This window comes from Perna viridis, chromosome 10, assembly GCF_037379345.1.
Source record: "Perna viridis isolate PV_CMFRI_1.1 ecotype Kerala chromosome 10, ASM3737934v1, whole genome shotgun sequence".
Classification (NCBI taxonomy): domain Eukaryota; kingdom Metazoa; phylum Mollusca; class Bivalvia; order Mytilida; family Mytilidae; genus Perna; species Perna viridis.
In genome coordinates, this window is record NC_142454.1 from 20977652 (window position 1) to 20998547 (window position 20896).

The 20896-nt window shown below is 32.6% G+C and overlaps 1 long non-coding RNA gene and 1 pseudogene across 2 annotated transcripts; one reads left to right on the plus strand and one right to left on the minus strand.

The window, feature by feature from the left end:
- The first annotated feature begins 539 nt into the window (after positions 1–539).
- Positions 540–20176, plus strand: LOC148604913 (uncharacterized; annotated as a pseudogene). The gene is made up of 14 exons (XR_015915956.1): positions 540–890; positions 1595–1687; positions 3078–4690; positions 5371–5577; positions 5779–5940; positions 6316–6378; positions 7111–7311; positions 8604–8768; positions 9791–9856; positions 10147–10356; positions 10671–10835; positions 11188–11253; positions 17147–17237; positions 18516–20176. The product of XR_015915956.1 is annotated as an uncharacterized LOC148604913 (transcript).
- Positions 11247–16175, minus strand: LOC148604914 (uncharacterized). The gene is made up of 4 exons (XR_015915957.1): positions 16119–16175; positions 13623–13745; positions 13240–13342; positions 11247–11498 (listed from the first exon to the last, which is right to left on the minus strand). It is a non-coding gene; the product is annotated as an uncharacterized LOC148604914 (long non-coding RNA).
- Positions 20177–20896: the final 720 nt, after the last annotated feature.

The following is a 20896-nucleotide window of genomic DNA, read 5'->3' on the forward strand; positions in this document are numbered from 1 at the left end:
TGCTACATCGAAGTCTTTGAAAATGATATAACATTGACACTCATTGACCTACTTAAAACTTTCATACATTTCAATATTAAAGACCTCATGGCCTTTACCGACTCTGACAGAGAATCAATGCCTTTTTGTTCTTGTATCATCCATTTTCTTGTGCAGTCCTCCAGGGCATCCGTAAGAAAAAAGAGAATGAGGCTAAAGTATCATTAGCACGAAGCAATCGGTTTGTTGAAACTATTTTCCTTTAATATGTACGCAGTTTTCAATAAAATTTGTATTTAACTTTATTGTTTTCTTATTTTACCACACTGTGCTGCGTCTATGTGTATCTATTGTGATAAAAATTAAATTTATGAAAATATCCATAAAAATTTGCTTTATGAAGACGAACCAACGCTGTTGTTATTTTATTTCAGGGGACAAGTTACGGTTTAATTCACATGGTTGTTGACAAAATTCATATCACATGAATGTAAATTCTGAAATCAATATTTTTATATTTGAATTCATCCCTTTTTCTAATACGTTGTAGCATATCAGGACGTAAAAGTGACACCATATGTAAAAGCATGCCATATGGAAACAGAAAGTATGGTAAATGAGCGAGACACTGTGCACAGTAAATCTGTTTTCGAGTGTCACGCTGATGACCTTACAGTTATTCATTTATACAAAGTCGGATGTATATGAATGATCGCGAAATGATTAGTGCAGCAGCTAAAATTTTGTCAAAAGCAGATATTTTGATCGGTGAGGGGTGCATGCTTGAGGAACACTGGACACCATTCTACAAGCCTAATATACTAATAAAGTGTTCATTACAGATAGCAGGTGACGGATTTACTGGATATGGACCCCCAAAGGAAACTTATAACTTCTTTGGTGGGGTGAAGGTACGTATTAGTACATGAAGTTGTGTAGAAGAACATTTTTGTCAAATTTGTGAAAATAATAAATTTATTCGGAAAATTGCCATGTAAGATGCAGAAAAAAAATGATATCGTTCAACGATATTGATGCAAATGAACAGGGAAATTAACGGATAATGCCAAAGTAACTTTTGATTAAAGATATGTCTTTGCAAAATTAACATGAATTATAATAGCATAAGTCTAATTATTTATCTGTTCATCATTTGTTTGGTTTTATTCAAATTCTTACTTTATCTTATTTACTGTAGTAAAACCAGCAGGATATTTTGAACAGATTAAATCACATTATGTTATAAAAAGAATAGTTTCGGTTGCGATTGGCATTTTTTTATTTCGACAAAATAATCTCTAATGCAGAATAATAGTGAATTTTTCAGAACACTGTTTAGAATCATGACAATAATTGTAATTAATTAATCAATTAATGTAGTTGTCAAAATTCGTTGAAAATTTGACGAATAATATGTTTATGGCTTTATTGAAGTTTATGAATTTTTGAAAATCTTGACTTTTGTATTAAATGTAGATGATTAGCGGTGCCAATATTTGGTCAAGCTAAATTATAACCGAAAGTCACATTTTTTTTTCAAATTCTAATACAGAAACCTACAAATGTAAATTATACAAACGTATGAATATCATTCATCTATTCGCTCTAATCGTAGGTTGAACAGAATAGTCCCATTATATTAGAAAGTGATGACAGAAATTAAAGTCAGTTTGACAATGCCGTTACTATGCTCATGGGGAAAAGCTGAGTAAGATTCAAATACTTTTTAATTTCTTTTTTATGACATTGGTTCAATGGTTCCAACAAAAATACAAGTAGTGAAGGTAAAATTGTGAACTCAACATATGCGTTGCATAAATTACAGCGCTGTTGAACATGCAGGATTTTTATTAATACAGACTCAGCTGCAAATTTAAAATAAAAGTAGCATGAAAAAAACTTGCTAAACTACCTGACTGTTTTTGCCACAAACCCTCTTTCTAACATGACTACTCAATTCATATTGCCAACTTCCCTTTCATCTCTGGCTACATCCCTTCAGAACCCGAGGAAGGAGTTTTCATTACACAACTCAAGAGCTTGCCGAAACTAAGCGAACCTTTTGTACAATTGTAAGTTTCTTACAATAAGTCTACTGAGACAGCTATATATCAGGCAATAGACATGCAATTGATGATAAAATGAACATGAAATGATGATGAAAAGAAAAATGGGATGGGACACAAGGATAATAGGGTCGAAAAATTTTGATTGCCACTAGAAATAGCAAGGGGTGGGTAGGGCCAGGCAATTTAGCCTCCTGTGACGATGGGCAAAGGTTCCAACTCCTATCTAATACCACAACAGGATTATTTAACCTGCGAGCAACATGGCATCTTTTATAACACGTTGCACCACTATGGTTTGCGGTCAGGTTTTCCGTATTATATCCTGACGTCCCCAGTATGTAACATGCCAGGGTTACCCCATTCCATTGTCTGGGTCACACAAGCCAGTTGCTCTGTGGGCAGAATGCCCTAGCCGCCGGCTAGGATTCTGAGCACTATTTAGTCGCCTTTCACGACAAGATAGGCGCTGCTGCGGGCCCATTCTTTTGCCACCCTGACACGCACGGGGCACATTGCCGTTCGGTGTTTATCGACAATATGGTTTCCAGATGATAACTTGATTATTAGTGTATGGAAATTACACTTCAAAATGTTTGATCATAAAGGTTGGGGTTGATCTTTGGTGTTGTTACTTGAACTGTTTGGAAATTAGGAGCAGAAAAATAGACCAGAAACATGCATATTAATTGTGTTTTTTAAATAACGTGACAATTAGTGAATGAGTCTTTTTATATGAAATAGACTGAATACTATTCACCATTCAGGTGTTGGTACTAATGGTCTCTGTCATCAAAGTTGAAATTATTTAGAAACATGGAAGAGAAAAAGTAATCGAGGATCTAGGGGCATTCAAAAGAATATAATCCAGGGACAAGGACCATACAAGGAAAACAGGCATACACAACAAAGTACATAAAGTAACTAAAATAATACATACAAAGTAACAAAAGATAAATAAGTGAACATATAGTGAGTAATAATGCCAAAAATTATTGTTTTAAGTCATTTTATTATTACATTTTTTTTCAGAAGAAAAGCAAGAGGAGTGCAATGAAAGCTAGAATTCTCATAATCCAGGGTCAAGTAGAATAACTGTTAAATAAAACAACATAACTTAAATAATAAATGCAGAAAATATTAAATGAGCAAATTTAAAAAAAAGAATTTTATGGGTCGGTTGCACTGGAAGGATAAGCATTTTCTGTTTTACAAGAAACACTGGAGACCGTCATATAACATCAAAATCATACAGAAAAAAAATGACGTTGTAAACAAACATGTACTCATTGTGTAGATTACTTGATCTTAATAAACAAAGGATGTCGGCCATGATATTTTCCGTCTCCAAAACAGTGTTATTCATTCGTCTCGAACAAAGAAAAAAGTGTAATAAAATACTTCGATTGAAAATTGAAAACATAATTTGTTTTTTAGGCGTACAATGATCAAGGCGTTACATTCGTAAAGCGTCTTGTGATATGGATTTTACCATCGAAGTTTATAATTAACAACATTGACATTTTTTTTGCGGTAATCATTCATTCCATGACATTATTATGAATTTAAGACAAAACTAATAATATAATGTAGAATTTATTTTATTGCCCGGTATGATAGTTTCGTTTTTTGTCTTTTCTTGGGTTATATAACTGAAAGAAATTCAAACTAATTTAATCGACAATACCACATCATCAAAAACATATTTTGCGAAGCTATTAATGACCACAAAATTCTTTCCCTACTCCTCTGAGAGACCAAAGACTGGTATTTTCTGTTATCTGCCTTTTACCCCTCTGTCTTTTTTGAGATTTTGAAGATCAAAGTTTTGATTAATTTGCCTTTTGGAAGAGTTAAATGAAGATGTTCTGATGTTTCAATTGAGATTTTAAGGTACAAATGCTTTAGTTCATTATTTTGATCATTTAATATATTTTTGAGGGGCAAATTAAGATATTTATTATAACACTGGAGTGGGATTAAATATACAATGTAACTTATTCCCAGCATTGGACAATGAATCCGGACACAAATCACTTACTGATCAATTATGTCAATATTGTATTACACTGAAATCCTTGGTATTTTGAAGGTTTCATATTTTTTTTTACTTATTATTCCATCCTTGTTTACCTCAGCTAATGTAGTCAATGTTTATATATATGTTTATGGAAATTCCGTCGTAACGGAAGTAAAGAAGTCACTGCCAATTTGAGATTAAGCAATGTCTATTTAAACTTTTGGATCAGTGCCATCTTTTGATAAAGAATATTTCCCATATGTAGGACGCAACATAGACAATAAAATATAAATATATGGGTTTTAATAAACAAAGGCCGTATGTATAACTGCCAAATTCAGAAAAGCATTAGTTATATGTAAGAAAAAAAAATAAGCATTTAAATGGAAACTTAATTTAGATTTTAGATCATATTTCAACAACTTTGTCCAATTGCCAATAGGTTTCATGTCATTAATCTAAGAGGAAGTGTTTTGTCGAAAAAAAAAATATGTCGTTCAACGGAGACGGGGAGATTCAAATTTATTTTTTGTTAGAAGAAATGTTATACAGACAAAGATGATAGGTGTATTAATTTTTGGAATTTATTTTATTTCGTTGATTCTACAGTCAAGTGTTGTATTAGGTAGGTCAATGAGAGTGTAAATAGTTTGTATATCATTTGTATATCATTTGTCTTAAATGAAAAATTCTAATATGACGTGCTCCAAAATCGGGGCAAATAGTGCAACATAAATGGCCAGCCCGTGGTAAAAACAATGATACAATGGAGTTTTGTGGTTAATTTTGATTTTAATATGACTAGTTTCTTCGTATATTTTAATAGACGCAGCCTTTGAGTTGTGCGAAATATTAGTCATGTGTTTATCACTTTGACCATGGCTGTGGCCTAAAGAGTTTTGAAGCGCGTCATATTAGAATTGCCTTTTAATTAGTATTTGTGTTTAATGAATTTTCAATAACATTCTTCTCTAATTTGTTTTAAGAGTTATTTGCTTCTCTTATGTCCATAATACCATGAGTAGTTTAATATACCTGTATGAAACAGAAAAAAAGTTTCTACATGTAAAATATACCTCAATTGAACGTGCCTAAGTATACCAATGTAGTGCAGCAGTGGCGCTATAAAAGATCTCTATAATGATTTTTTTCGTAACAAAAAAAGGCAATTTTGTTGACTTAAAATGGTTGGAAAGAGTAATTAAAGGGAACAAGTGTTGAATTTGAATTGTTGTTACGAATGTGTCGGAACAACATGAACGATTTGAGAAATGTATTAGTAGAAGTCTTAAATGTTCTTTGAAGGTGATCCCTGTACAAACTATCAGGAACTTGGAACAGCAGAAGACTCATCTCGGTCTGCTGCTAATTCAGATATAGATAATGCAATATGCGATGCACAACTGACAGAGGGATGGTATAGAATTCCAAGTAAGGCTGGTGAACGTATGCCTGCGGAATGTATCCTTGGTGGTTTTAGGTGTGGGGCACAAAACCCAATATGGATGGACGGTAAGGCATTTTAGCCCTTCACAATAAGGTTTTAGTATTGAATGGAATTATCAATATACATTATCTGGTACATACAAAATCGTACAGCCAATGCAGAATACCTTTAAGGAATTGAGTTTTTGAATATAGAACTGCTTTGTCACAAAAGCTATAGTTTTCTGTTCTATATACGGTTGTACTCCCACTTTTTATCAAATGCAGGAATTTTTCCCGATACTGGTGATCTTAAGAATGCCACAGCCTACGCTACCAATCTGTACGAATGTAAAGTTGATTCGTTTGATATTCAAGTGAAGAATTGCTCCTCTTTCCTTGTGTACCATCTGAAGCCAGTCAGTGACTGTAAACAGAGATATTGCTTCGGTATTTTTTTCACTTATCTTACTTTTAATTTCATTGTCATACGATGTAAAAACATGTTTCATTTAGGTGGAAACGTATCAGTTTTGGCTTAAGATTACTTTTTATACTTGGTATGATACACATATACCAAAAACAAAAAAAAACAATTTATATTCGAACACCCATTAATTGTTACTCTCCATGTAAAAAACAAGTATCAAAAGAGAATTGCTGGTTACAATATTGGTACAATACTTTTAATTTGTAGATATATGATAAAGTCGAATTGAAACCAGCGATACTACAAATAAAATAGTATTATAAATTGTTTTATTTTCCAAGTCTATTTTTTTCCACTTTTGATTTTGATATCAACCTAATAATGTACAATTGTAGGATCTGAGCTTCCTTGCCCTTCAGGTCAGACGTCTGACAATGGATTCAGTCCTGGGTGTAAATGTAAGTTGACATAAAGTTGTTTTTTTTTTGTTCATTTTGTTTATAGACCCGGCCGATATTGCAATGTTTATTGAAAATAATCTCTCAATGACTAATATCAAAACTATAAAATTCGTTTAAGTAGGTACTGTGAAACATGTCCGAACTTAATCAATTTTGCACTTTATAATTGGTTCGGTTTATACAGGAGATCGGTTTACCAAGGTTCAAAATGCAATTAGATCGATACAAAAGGACTTTAAAAAGTGTGGTTTGGACAGTTTTTGTTAATTATTCAGGGTTCGGTGTTAAGCTTTTTGATTAGTGAGTTTGGTTTAGACAGAATTTTTAAATGAAAGGCATTTACATTTGAAGAGATTGGTCAAAAACTAGATTACAAAATGGAATCAAAAAGTGATACAAAAATCTTTGGAAAAAAATTGATCACGGTATTCAATACACATAGATATACTTATCAACTGCCACATTATTTTAGAATTTTTATCCAGCCGTTATCATACCGTTTCTGAAAGGAATATCCTTGGTATACAATTTTATAACCATCAATAATCTTCTTTGTACACTTATGGCACGATTAGTACATAGTACAAAACAAACAATGAAGAATGTTATAAGTTAGAGACCGATAATATATAGAAGAAATCTGAGAATAAAAATGCATGTTTATTCATATTAGGTTACGGGTATATTCAAAGTATTTTAATCCATTGTTTTTAATTATAATTATAATAGATGACCCATGCTTGTCTGTCAACTACAAAGAAATGAATGAATGGAAGAGATCAACAGGAAACATTGATACCAATTAACTCTGTGACAATTTTCTGACTTCGGGCTGGTATAGGCCAACGAGCTCTGTAGGAACTACGATGCCGACCGAATGTCAAGTTAACGGATTCAAATGTGGGACTTCAAATCCAATTTGGATGAATGGTATTACTTGATATACTATCAAAATACTTTTTTCTTAGTATAGAAGTAAACAAATAATGACTATCATTTGTTTATGGTCTTTTACGTTCAGTATATTTCATGCGACAGTTTTTCGTTAAGAAAAAAGTAGATTTTGTTTTTTTTTCAAATGCATAATTGTCCAAGAGACACTGATACAGTATTAGCCTTATACAGTATCTTAATAGTATATGTTGTATGTTGTATGTTAGACAAACTCTACGCCTAGGCATATATTATGATATCTGACAACCCCGCCGTCTACCAAAGTCATAACACAGAATCAAAATAGTGTTGATTCAGGAATTAATCATTAAATAGCCTAACAAAATTTATAGTTGAAAGAACCTTCTCTTTGTGCTCAAAATGAATTTAATATAAACTGGTACAGTACAGCGCAGCATGATAAAATGTTTTTTTGTGGTATTGGTTTGATAGTAAAATTAGTCCCTAGTGCTTTCAAAGAGATAAGTTTGATCATTATATGTATTGCGGACCAATACTTAATGAGAATCAATATGTACCTAATCATTACCAGTAATTTTGATAAAGCTCATTTTCTTAGAGTAATGAAGTCTGCTTTAAGAAATAGCTATTGATGTTTTTTGAATTTTGAAAATGGTTTACTGTTTTCCAATATGACACACGGTAGACTATTTGATGTGGCTCTGTTTTGTTTTACTCTTTTTCTACATACGATATGGATATAAATTTTTGCAGGTTTATACTGATCTGGGGCTGGCATGTCAGTTAACTGCTAGTAGCTCTTTGTTTGTACAATTGTAAAACGTACAATTAGTTTCTTTATTTCTGTTTCAATAAGGGGTTCAGACCTTTTTGAACTGATATAAGGTATGTTTAATTGTAAATATTTTTTTCCGCAGTGGCCAAATTTTAAAAGGGGGAGGGGTTTAATCACGCAAAAGTACTTAAACACCGCCGCATTTTTGCGCCTCATCCAAGTCAGGAATTTCCTGCCTCTGCTTGTTTCGTTTGCACTATCAGTTTACCTTTAGGTTTTTTGAGTCTTTAGGGACAAGTTTTTCGCTGTACCGTTGTCATTGAAGAACAATGGGTAGTCTTGAGCCTTTAACGAGGTATAATAAAGTTTTCATCTCAGTTAGTAGTTTTGAAGCTGTTCAATACAAAAAAAAAGATACAGAAACTTCATCATACTCTTGCATCAAACCTACTCCAATGTAACTTCTGTATATAAATTGTAAAAACTTTCTTTGTTGTTTCAAATGAATCTTACTAAGCTGTATACATTTCAGGGACACACCCACCAGTGGGACAAACAGTTGATGTAACTGCTTGTGTATCAGATTATAAAGGGGACTGCTGTACCCACTCCTACAACATTCGGGTCAAAAACTGTGACGGATACTACGTTTATAACTTGAACCGTACCAATGGTTGTTACCAGGCTTACTGTTTCGGTAGGGTTTACAAAAAATATCAAAATATCTTTGTCGCATATGTAAATATATTTTGATTAAGTACGCACTTTCCTATATATACATATCTACCAAGTCACGATTTCATCATTTTTAGAAATTGTGTACAGATTCCCAACTTCAGATGAATATACAGAAACACGAAATACAACATACTACAATCAATATGCCATTAAGGAACAAATTTATAGTAAATGAACCACAACTTCCCAATTCTAATTAAGTACTTGAACCAAGTGCATCGAAATTGTAAGTGAACCATGTAATTATATTGACTTTCAGTTATGGTATTCAACTAACCTAATGTTATCTACAGATTTTTGTTTACAGTCTTTTCATACTGCAGCAGATGCCTTTGGTGAACCATATATTGACAACACACACACACACACACACATAAATATATATAGAAGGGTCTGAAAAATTCCCAACGATGTTAAAACTGTCAAATTTGCGGAGCAAATTTTTGTCGTTCCCTCCGCGGGACTCGAACTCGTACCGCTGTGACATCTATGGCAACACGGCCTGCACTATGTCCAGCGCCCTAGACAACTCGGCCAGCTAGGCTATATATCGTGTACTAAGTTACATCCCTAGATTAATCCTATGAGGAGGAATCACCCAGCCAGTTAAACTATATTTTATATAGCCTAGCTGGCCGAGTGGTCTAGGGCGCTGGACTTAGTGCAGGCAGTGTTGCCATAGATGCCACAGCGGTACGAGTTCGAGTTCTAACATCGTTGGGAATTTTTCAGACCCTTCTATAAGTTTACGTTATCTTCCCTGTATCACTTTGATCCGATGGAGCAATGTAGAGAATAGAGTCGTCACATTCTGAGACGTTATATATATATATATATATATATATATATATATATATATATATAGAGAGAGAGAGAGAGAGAGAGAGAGAGAAAGTAAAATGCAAATAAAAAACAATGAAAACTGAAAGCATATATCTTGAAAATTACCAAACTATTGCAATTGTAATCATTTTATTACAGGGAACGAATCAAAGTGTCCAGTTGGAGAAACCTCTGATAATGGTGGATTTACTCCAGGATGTGAATGTACGTTATAAACTGCAAAAGAGTTTTCTATGTTGAATAATAAAAGAACAAACAAAACTAAAACAAAATTTTAACAATTGTATTTCTACAAAAATTGAATGATAAAAATGAATGTAAATTAACTAATATTTCATCTAAAAAAGCTGCTTTAGCATTAATATGCACATATAGTTCGTTTTCTTCCTAAATATGTACTTTGAACTTTGTTTAGATATAAAATAAAAATGTTGAATTGCAATAAGAACGATTTGCTGATTTTTTCATTCAATTGAATTTTGGAATGTTTTCAGTTGACCCATGCCATGAGTCTAATTATAAAATACTCCATGGTGAAATAAAGCAGTCATCGAACTACACGTTACAACCAGATGATGTGGCAATAGAGGATAGTAGACTGACCCCCGGATGGTACAAAATAGACAGTGTCACTGGTAATGATATTGTTAACGAATCTGTTTCCATGTCGCAATGTGGTACACTTTACCCGTTGTGGATGCAAGGTAAACAATCCAAAGTTTATGAGTGGTGTCGTTTTTTCTATTGTTTTCATGTATTTGATTATGACATTTTTTGTCATAATTGGTTTTGTAAAATAAAATTAGATATGTAAGACACGAATAGAATAGAATAGAAATTTGAAATAAAACAAAAGTAGATTTCAATTCAACCATTGTTCCAATTTGTTTTGAAGCATCGTATCATATTCTTTTCAACTATTTTCTTCATGGTCAAAACAAAAAAACGTGTCATCCTATCAATTTTTTTTTATCTCAAACATTTATCACCGAGCGCCATATTGTGTAAATGGTTACAGGTCGTCTACCATCAGTTGATGAGAAGACTGTTAACAGAAAGGTGTGTAGGGTCGGGGTTTCCGTTGATTGTGAAGAGCAATACGATATCAAAATCAGAAATTGTGGAAGCTACAGGACTTATTTTCTGAATCAACTAAATGTTGACAAAGCTGCATTCTGTTTCGGTTAGTCTTTATTTTATGTTTGTGTAATTGTAACATGTTAGAATAATATTCAAATCATAGTGTTAATTAAGTCAATGGCTACTTAATATTGCAAACATTAAACGCCACGTGTCATTTTATAGCATACCTGTTTGTTTAAGATTTATTTAAAATCAACACGAAGTTTATTTCATATGTACAGAAATTTCTGTACCAGTTGCAGATTCCACCATCTTATAAAATTCATTTATAATATAATAGAAGTCTTCTTGTAACGCTGAAGTAATGGTCATTTCTTAGAAAATTCAAACGTTTTGGATGTCATTCAGTGGTATTTAAAGATATCATGAATTTTATCTTACTTATCTTATAGGAACACTACCAGTGCCTCCGCCGACTACAACCACCACAACTTCGGAAAAACCACGTGAAAGAAAAGGTATGACGCTTGTTGTGTTTAGCTATTTAAGGTTCCGCTGAAGGAAAACAAACCAAAAACTGAATGTTCAGTATTTGATTAGCGTATGCCATAATAACATCATATTATATACCAAAATGTTCCCCTCATTGGCACAAGCTTTCTAAGCCATTTAAAACATTTTTCCATTACTGTAATCCTTGAATCTTGCATATAAATGTGCCAGACTGCCATTAAATACACATATTTTGTAAGTCCATATTTACCTATAAAAAGTAAACAAAAATATTTATCAAACAAATATCTAGTGCAAATTACCCTTTTTAACGGATTCCAAATCTTAAAACTATACTTAATTGTAACAAGTAAATTACTCAAAATGAATTTAAATGGAAGCCATTTATATTTGGACTACTTTCAATTCTATTTATATCTACTTTCGCTTTCTCTTTAGTGAGAAAAATATGGAAGGCCATTTGGATCTAATTCAATGTGTCAGGATTATATAATAAAAAATAAATTAACCAATTAAAGCAACTACTACCATGTTTCAAATACATGGTAGATTTTTTTCAAAAAAGTTTGCTGAAATGATAATGTACATGTACATGTGTATATATATGTGAAAAATAAACACATTACCTAAACAAATTTCTTTTTGCAATCCGTAAAACAAGGGAAATGTTGTTGCTTTGATTAGCAGACCAAAGACTTTTTCAGGGTAAATAAGGAACTGGGATTTTAGGTAAATATAAGATTTTTCATTCAATATGCCATTTTAGGAGGCAGAAAAAAGGGGTTAAGTTTAAAAGTTTGAAACAAACTGCTAACTTTTACACAATTGGCCCCTGAGAGATGGTGGAATCAAACAACCTTGGTGAGCATGGTAACATTTACCCCGTGATCACACATTTTCACTCTTTAGAAAAATTCAATACCAATACCCAAAATAAAATTATAAAATTAATCCTCCTTTTATGCTCAACTATAGAATCAATTCTATTTAAGTTGTATTGCTGCAAGCTACGTAACAAATTTGAAGGTAAACTCAAATAAAATGCTTTGCAGGGTGCAGCTTGATATGACTGCAGAGGTTGAACCCTGAACATTTGGGGCAAGTATGGACACACCATTTAAACTTGACACAGTTACTAAATTTGATAATGATTAGATATTCGACACCGGATAAAAGTTTGACCAGAACCAATTTGGTCACTTTTTTGCCAATATTTCAAAATGGTTCCAGTATAAACCTGTAAAAATCAATCCCATATTCCTGTGGAAAAATGGAACCTTGTGGTACAATTTCAAAGTGATCCATTTCATGTCACTAGAGTTATTGTCCAGGAATAATAAAAAAATACTTTTTTATGGCCCATTAGTGACCCCTTATTCTTACTTGGCTCAAGTCACAACACCAAAATCAATTCCAGTCTTTTTTTCGTGGTATGGCACCTTGTAGTAAAACTTACATGAGATCATTCACTTTTATTCAAATTCTTATTAAGACATAAGGAAAATAATTGTTTCAGGTCCCTAATTCCTACAAGATTCAAAACTAAACCCCAAAAATCAATTCCACTCTTCCATTGGTGGTACATTGTACATGTATATCACCTTGAAATACAATTTCAAAGAGAATTATTCCCTAATATTCAAGATATTGTTTGGACATCAAGAAAATTCATATTTGTGGCCCCTAAGTTGTGAAAAGTTATCTTTATCCCCAAAATCAATCCAAGTCTGACTGTTGTATAGAATATTAAGGAACAATATCATAGACATTCCTATGCTTGTCCTGGAGTTCTGAACTTGAATTCTATCAAATGCTTTTTATGTCCCTTTTATGCCCCTTATTCGAAAACGGTTGGGCTATAAACCCTAATATCAATAACAACAAGCCTAAATTGTTATTTTTTTAGCACTGAAGCCCCCCTCCCGAAAAAATTAACCCCTTAGACTGTTTCCTAGGAAACCTCATCGTATCTAAGATTAATTGGTACTTACAAATCATTAAAGTTTTAAAACAATGAGTCAGAAATGGAGGTGCTATCACAGTGACTTTTGACACAACCAGATTTTCTAAGCTGATTCCTGTATTGATGCAGCTCTGTAGATGAATACAAAATTAATAATTAACATTAGCACCCAAAGAACTGCAAAAAATATGATTAAGAAAATAAGATATAATTCAAAATAACTATTACATATTGAAAGAAATCCATAAAAATTGGTAAAAATCAATTAGGCAAGGGACTTACTTCGATCTACTTAATGTCACCTGATTATCGTCAATTAATTATATAGTGAGTATTATCTGACACTTCCATATTATTTACTCAAAAAGTAATTTCCAATTCCATATACACGAACATGTCAATTTAACTTACACTCTAACTATAAGATGTATAATATCTAAACTAAGATCTACATCTTAATCTCTCTCCATCTACAGGTCTTGGTAATACTTTTTTTGTATTTGTATGGATCTATCAATTTTTCCATAGTACAACCTGAAAAATAAAAGTATACGTATTTTTTTCAAATTGACTATGTACATGTACATATATTTGTTAGAAGAGAGAGCTGGACAAACATTACATTTATCAAATGTTGCAGACCCAGAGATTTTGAAAAGAAAGGGTTACAGTGGCATTAAGAAGGGTGGTTTCTAGGCTGTTATTTACTAATTTTACAATACATTAAGCACAAATGTAACAGAATTTTTCAATGAAAAGGAGTTTCCACCACCAGAACCCTCCCCTGGACCCCCACTAGTTCATCTATTTTCTTCTTGTTTGCCATTTTGCAGATTGGGAACAAGACCTGAAATAAGGGTTAACCTCCCATTTGAGGTACTATCCCCCTATGGTGTTTTTTCTATCCATTATATAAATAAAAAATTGGGAAATTATGATTTTCTATTTAAAAGTATATATTAAAGAATAAAGAATATTTATTAGTTCCTTAACGGCTTTAGCCAAAGGGGACCTGTATGTCTGTCCGTCAAGACAAAATTGAAGTTTTCCGCATTTTTTTCTAAACACTTGCAGATATTGAGCTGTGTTTTAGTATGTGAGTCAACCTTGAGGAGTTACAGATCTTATTAATATTTCGTTCTACTTGGCTGATTACTGTCTGAGTTATGGCCCTTGAACATTGAAAAATTTACTTAAAGTTTTCTGCGCTGTTTTTCTATTAAATGATTGCAGATATTGAGCTGGTTTTTGGTATGCGAGTCAACCCTAATGAGTTACAGTTCAAGTAAAGAATTTGTTCCAATTCACTGATTTTTGTCAGAGTTATAGCCCTTGAATTTACCGAAATTTATGTTTTCCACTCTTTTTTTTTCTAAATGCTTGCAGATATTGAGCTGATTTTTAGTAAGTACTATACCTAACTTTCAGTTTTACATGCTCTTTTCTAAAGAGAACCTGTTAATATTATCTTAATGTGACAAAATGTTAATATACCAAAAGGTTGGATAGTTATTCATTTAGATTGGTATGGAATTTGAAACCTAATTTGTCAAATTACAAATATATCTGTGCATAACACTTTGCTAATCTGCATCTGTTAAATGGATTTTTTTTTCTTGTCTTTGTCCATATCCCTTCTTCTATTCAAAATCAATGTAACTTCTTCAGTTTGTCATTTATACTTGAATGTTCAAGGTAGTATTTGGGTCAGTTATATTAATTTAACAGCCAGATTGATCGGACAGGTCACAATTGAAATGGATATTGTTATAGATGCCCTTAAGGGATAAAAAATGTAAAATATTGCAAAGTGCTATAAAGTCATTGACCATTTTGAGAGCGAGGGGAAAGTGGGTACGCTCATGGGGTTGTAAAAAATTGTTCAAGTTATTCATTTATTGAAAAAAAAAACCATTAATTAACAGGACAGATTTTCACATAGAAATATTGAATTTGCTTCCTGGTGAAATATAAAATAAAAATATTGCACTTGCGAAGCAAAACTTTTTTAATGTCCTTATCATTTATACGGGTCTCGCACAGACGGAACATGTATGGTAAAGCTCACGGTTCTCGCTGATTTAGAGTAATCAAGGGAACCAAGGTAATAGCGGTAATCAAAAGAATGCAATCCAGGGACAAAGACCAGACATGGAAAACAGACATACACAACAAAGAACATAAAGTAACTAAAATCATACACACAAAGTAACAAAAGCAAATGAGCAACGCGGACTCCACTAAAAAACTGGGAGCATGGACCAGGTGCACCGGTATGGTAAGCATCCTCTGCTTTTTAGAAACCCCCGCCGAGTTGCTCATAAAAAAGTCAAGTCCGGGGTAGTCGAACGAGGAAAGGAAAACTATGACCCGTTGAATAAATCAGTTTTCATGGTGCAGATGGGTACATCATAACGATCCACGAGTTCATGATGACATCCATAAAACTCCTGTAGTAATGAATTCAATCTTGTAGCAACATAACCCTGTTCCAGAAGCCTATTTGTTAGAGTTCTAGCGCGATACAAAAAGTCTGCGTAGTTTCGGCAAGCTCTGGCGTAACATATTAGTTGTGACATGAACACTCCATAAGCAGGTGATGAACGCAATACCTACCCCTATTATACTATAATGGATAAAAATTACTGATGGATCCCCTAAACAGGAGGATTAGCCTAATTTGTGGTGTACGACTGAAACCTTAACAGTTCAGTAGTAAGAATGTTTAAATGAAGTAAAGTAGTTGCTCCCAAAAGCGTGGTAAATATGGCCGATGATGGGGCATGAAACCATTTAAACATTTAAATGATCGAGAGTTGTTAAATTGTTGCAACTGATTGCGTTGACAACTTGACTAAATCAAAGTCATTGTAAATAAAAAGTAGATGAATACCCGCATATACTCACCAATTTTAAATAATCAAACATTTTATCTCTGTGTTTACTTCCTTGACGTCACCGAACAACAGCTCACACGTAACCGGATGTCATACGTCGTAAAATAAATCGACAGCGAAACGTTGTACAATATAGTATAAATACACTTGACAGTAAACAAGATGAATGTTTTTTTCCAATTAAGAGTATTTTCAAAATTTAGAAGGGTAATCTTAACTTCATTGTAAAATTAAAAATAGTTAACAATACATTTTATAGCGGAGGGATACATTAATTTACTTTGGATTTGGATAGATCTAGTTGTGCAGGATGCAAACAGCAGGTTCTGATGAAAACTACTATCATCATAAATACTTTTTAGTTACAGTTATGCAAAAATAGCTTTTGGGTGAAATGTTGTCGACACTGACCAGATCGGTTCAGTATCACCCGAGATTTTAGATTGTTTTTACATTGCCCACCAAGATTTAAAAAATGGTGGATTCTGCCATGCCAACTTGAAACTGAAAACACCCATGTAGAGCGTGAAATAGAGAAACTCGTCATATGTAATGGTTACGTTGCACTAGATAAAGGTCTAATGAGTTAGTGGTAACGATTTAGTATAATTTAGATGTGTATTGTAGTGACCTTATTTTTTTAAATTGTCAAAATAACTACATTATTTTCCACAATTACACTATTTATGGAAACTATAAGTAGCATATCAACATAACATTGAAAATATGGAGATAGTAACAAAATTAACTTCCTTGCCAAGTTTCAAGTCTTTTTATTGTGTAATAACGAAGAAATTAACAACTGACATTTTCCTTTAGCGGAACCTTAATTTCGCCTTTCATTGTTTTTCAGGTTGCAATGATATATGAATTCCAATTCATATTTCTATCAATTTCTTCATATAGATTGATAAAACATTGCTTTCTTTAATTTTTCTTTGCGCTTTAAGTAATTTTTGATAAGGTAACGCACTATACAAATATTGTGAATACTATTATGTGGCAAATTCAGTTAAGATCAGAGCTCTTTTGTTTCAGATTTAAAAAAGAGTGAAGGAATAGCCCCAACAGTGATTGCAATTATTTGTATTGCAGTTTTTGGCGTGGTTTTCTTGGGATTTATTCTAATGGACGTAAAGAGTATTTGAAATAAATAAGGATTACAGAAACGAAAACGAAACGAAGCAAACGTAAAAAAGAAAGCAATTCGCTAGAACAGTGCATTTCTTCATATAACGGACATTTTATTATCTAAATCAATTAATTGATTATTAAATAGTTTTCCTATAAAGAATGTGTGTTAATATACATTACGCTGAAACCGAAATTGTTTAATGAGTAATCAAGGGAACCAAGGTTATAGCGGTAATCAAAAGAATGTAATCCAAGGACAAAGACCAGACATGGAAAACAGACATACACAACAAAGAACATAAAGTAACTAAAGTCATACATACAAAGTAACAAAAGTAAATGAGCAACTCGGACTCCACTAAAAACTGGGAGCATGGACCAGGTGCACCGTTAGTGTAAGCGTCTTCTGCTTTTCTAGAAACACCCGCCGAGTTGCTCATAAAAAGTCAAGTCCGGGGTAGACAAACGAGGAAAGGCAAACCATGACCCGTTGAATAAATCAGTTTTCATGGTGCTGATGGATACATCATAACGATCCATGAGTTCATGATGACGACCATAAACTTCTGTAGTGATGACTTGTAGCCACATAACCCTGTTCCAGAAGCCTATTTGTTAGGGTTGTAGCGCGATACAAAAATTCTGCGTAGTTTCAGCAAGCTCTGGCATAACGTATGAGTTGTGATATGAACACTCCATACGCAGAAGCTGAAGGGATGTTGTCACAGATGAAAGGAAAGTTGACAATTCTGAATGAAAAGTCATCACGTTTGTCGTAAAGTTTGGTCAATAGTTTTCCTTTACCGACGATTTCTAAGTGTAGGTCAAGATATGAGGCTGACTTCACTTAAACAAAAGTTATGATAAATTGCATTTTAGGTTTAAATTTTGACTATCATTTAATTGTCTTTCAATGTAAGTTAAGAATATTGATGATAAATATGATAAAGTGTTATAACATACGCTTGGTTATAACTTGTAAAATAACGATAATATGTTTTTGTATTGTTAACAGTTAGTTTTAATTGCAAGAGTGTATATCTGTTATATCTGTTAACATAAATATTATACCCTTGGTAATATTTTAATATGTATATGTATTTATGCCATCGGATACATATATGCAAAAGAAAATTGCTGTATTATCATTTAACATGAAGTAAGAATTCACACTTACAACAAATGTATGCTTATTTAACATTCACTACCAAATGTTTCATGCATCATTTTGCGAAAATCCTGATATAATTATAACATTAAACTTATATTTTAGGTGCTACAAGAAGAAAACTGCAGCACAACGTAGCGTTAGTTTTGTTCAAATAGATCGTGTCAGTTCACCGCCCCCAACCTATGACGATGCTGTAAAACAGAACAAAGATAACTGCATCAGAGCAGAAATTATTGTAAATACCAATCTTAACAGCGGGGCTATTCCATCAAAATCACCTGCATGGGTCAGAGAATAACAATTTTGAAATTAGGCATTAAAAGTGTTAAGACAATCATGACGATAAATAGCTTTGTAAAAAAAAATACAAAAAATGTAAAAGAAATATTTTGACATCAATGTAAACTATTTTTCTTAAAGTAGATAATACTTTTATTACACAAACTGTGTAAACTATGTATAATGAGTGGAAGCAATTAAAACACATTAAAAACACTTTAAGAAAACTATCAGTAATATATTGCATTGAATAATTTTTTTTAAGAATTGTAAATATTTCTTTGACAAAATACATCATCATCCTATGGTGTATGTTGTAAATGTTGTATATAACATGTAGCAGAAATATAAATATGATCATCCGTCCATTTTACCTTAAAATTGTTATCGGCTTTTTTTTAAATGTACTTGAATGTTATGAATTTCATACTTTGTGTTTCTTTTTGTTTTTGTTTTTATGAATTATTGTTGTGTTTGTTATGTTTCATAATAATGTTTAATCAAGGTAGAGGTTAGAATCAATGATAGCTTTTGCGTGTTTTGAAACAAGTACATTTATTAATAACGATGATAACTAAACAACAAAATACATGCATGTATTTCTGTCAGCGACCTTATCATTTATCGCAAGTACAAGTATTACATGTCAATGATGTTTGCATGGCCAAAAAGTATAGTTATAAGCCTAAATAATCCATCTTTGCCACTCTTATTCCTTTAGACGTACAAGATCAAACACATTTCTTACCAAGCGCTTGATAAAGATAATAAAATAAAGTCGTTTAATTTCATCAGGGATACAAACCTTTATTTCTTTATTAGTCTTGTACTAGGTGGCCAAAGATAATTGTGTTGGGCTGAGTTAATATCCATTTTTAGACTTATTCTTTTGGATTTGCTTTCTTTTGATGTTAAAGCGCTTCTTTTATTTGCCATCCATAGAGTAAAAGCTCTGAATGCAATATCTGTGGTAAATATTCCCAAATCACGTATAACAATTATCAGTATTTAATTGAGAACCAGTTCATACTAAATTAGGACACTGCGCAGCCCTCACCCCCTCCCCAATTCCTACAAAAAAGACTGCTACTTTAAAAACTCAACAATTCAAACAAGCTGCGTAAAACATTAGAGATTCCTCATACTTTGTAAGAAAAAATACCTAATCATCATCCAAATATACAGAAGATGTTTATAAAATGCTGGAATTTTTAACCGACAACATATTTATCCAGTGTAATGGACGCCTTTGTCAACAAACGGTCGGCTATCCAATGGAAACTAATTGTGCTGCTCTACTTGCTGACCTATTCCTTCACTCTTATGAGGCTGACTTTATAGCTGATCTGATCCGAAAGAAAGATTATCGTTTAGCCAGATCCTTTAATCTCAGTTTCCGCTATACAGATGACGTATTATCTTTAAACAATCCTAAGTTTGGGGATTTGATACATCGCATCTACCCCCCCCCCCAAAAAAAAGAACGTGAGATAAAGGATACTACAGACACTGTGAAGTTAGCTTCATATCTTGATCTACACTTCGAAATCGATGGTAAAGGAAAACTATTGACCAAATTTTACGACAAACGTGATGACTTTTCATTACGAATTAAGTTATTTTGTGTTCTTAATTGTTTATGTCTGTTTTCCATGCCTGGTCTTAGTCCCTGGATTACATTCATTTGATTACCGCTATAACCTTGGTTCCCTTGATTACTCTTTCATCACTGTATACTTTCCTTTAAGCAAATCGATAAAATATATTTTATTGTAACGCGACGTGCTTTATCACTCCCTAAACTCCTCCGAGAATTCTTACATGACTCAAAGTATAAGTATTTTTGCCTTTATACATAAGAATTAAAGAATCTTACACATGTGTGATTGTAAGATAGGTTACTCTCAGTCACCTTGGAGGCAGAGTCAGTTTTATTCGTTTTAATGAGGATTTGACTACAGGTATTATTTCTTACCCATGCATTGGGTTAAGAATTTTAAAAGCTTTTGAATGTAATTTGTTAACTTAACGTTGGACTTTAATACTTTCATGTGAAGAATTGAATTTATTTTTCTTATTGATGACATTTAAACAATTTTGTATTTTTTTTAAAAAGGTTAATCTTGAAATATACATATTTGCCAATTGTTTTGTCTTGGAGTTAAATGCAATTCATTACGTTAAAGTGCATTTGTAATATTACG